Source organism: Amphimedon queenslandica, unplaced genomic scaffold (genome assembly GCF_000090795.2).
Source record: "Amphimedon queenslandica unplaced genomic scaffold, v1.1 AMPQUscaffold_10817, whole genome shotgun sequence".
NCBI classification, from domain to species: domain Eukaryota; kingdom Metazoa; phylum Porifera; class Demospongiae; order Haplosclerida; family Niphatidae; genus Amphimedon; species Amphimedon queenslandica.
In genome coordinates, this window is record NW_003548935.1 from 6285 (window position 1) to 7678 (window position 1394).

General features: G+C 33.1%; 1 long non-coding RNA gene across 1 annotated transcript; it reads right to left on the reverse strand.

Moving 5' to 3' along the window:
• Window positions 1-111: 111 nt before the first annotated feature.
• LOC109589847 (uncharacterized) lies at window positions 112-1036 on the reverse strand. Its single transcript, XR_002188972.1, has 2 exons — window positions 990-1036; window positions 112-226 (listed from the first exon to the last, which is right to left on the reverse strand). It is a non-coding gene; the product is annotated as an uncharacterized LOC109589847 (long non-coding RNA).
• Between the last annotated feature and the right edge of the window lie 358 nt (window positions 1037-1394).

Below are 1394 nucleotides of genomic sequence, written 5' to 3' on the forward strand. Positions count from 1 at the left end.
TGGACAGCACCTAGTGTACCAGTTACATTCCTTACTTACTGTATAAAATAACCTCCATATAAAGGACACCTCTGTATAACAGAGAGACTTTCACATCCCATTGTATAGAAGTACCAGTGATTGAGTTTGACAATAAAACTTTATAAAAACAATTCACAAAGCACAATAAAAATTACCAAAAATCATAGTCAATATAATTGTAAGTTATCATGTAGAATCTTCTGCTCTAAAAAAGAGAAAGAATGAAAAGAGAGAAATATCATTTAAATGCAAAAATTAAAACAGATATACTATATCCCAACTGAGTTTGACCCAAAAGAACTGGAACAACTTTTTATAGGAATGTGGGATAAGGATGAAACTTTCACAGGTTCTTAGTCGCCCAATGCCATCACAGGATCTCAGGTCTTGGGTCTCTCAGCCCTTGGGAACCCTGAGAACCGGGTTCTCCCTATAAACCCGATGGCATACCAAAATGAGGTTTTATGACAATTTGTCTATGTCATAGCTTACATAAGAACATGTAGTCATTTGCCCAAACTGATAATTCTTCTATAAAAAGCTAACAGAGCAAAATCTTTTGATAATGATGGCCTTTATGAAGACTAGTTGACTCCAGCAGCTATTGTACTGCTTATCAGAACAAACAAAACCCATTTAAGAGTGAAATACAGGTCAACCATGCAGCTGTAAAATATCAGCCATGCTTCTATGAATATCATTATAAGACATCATTAGTGATGTATATACCTTAAGGCCACTATTATTTGCGAGTACTAATTTTTGCAAGTGGCTTTAAAATTGCAAAAATTAGTACTCGCATTTATTAATAATTTACGTTTTTAACAGTTATTAATTGAAAAAATGAGCAGAATCGCAAAATTTTGTTTACTTAAAATAAGTGGCTTTAAGGTATTCCAAGCAGCTGCTGTCAAACTCAGTTGGGATATAGTATAATTACCAGATACATGTATATGGTATATGCTTACATTAGCTTGTGATTTGAAGTTGACTAGCTGGCATAATGGACCAAGGAATATAAAAAGAGAGAGAGAGAATGAGAATAAAAAATAAGAAAGAATCAGAATGAGAGTGAGAATGAGAATGAAAAAGTGAGAATGAGAGTGATGAAGGGAGAGAGAGGGAGAGACAATAATTATTGATTCCAATACATTAATAAAACGTACAATTGATTTTTGTTTCCTGCCACATGATAAAAGATAGACCACACCCATTCCATCCTAGCAGCTGTAATGACTTACTGGTACAAAAACCAGCATCACCTGGAACAACACACAAGCAAACATCATTAATAAAATAATATAATATTATCATTTTACCTATTATACTGTATTAAAATAATAATATACACACATTAACTGACTGACTGTGTT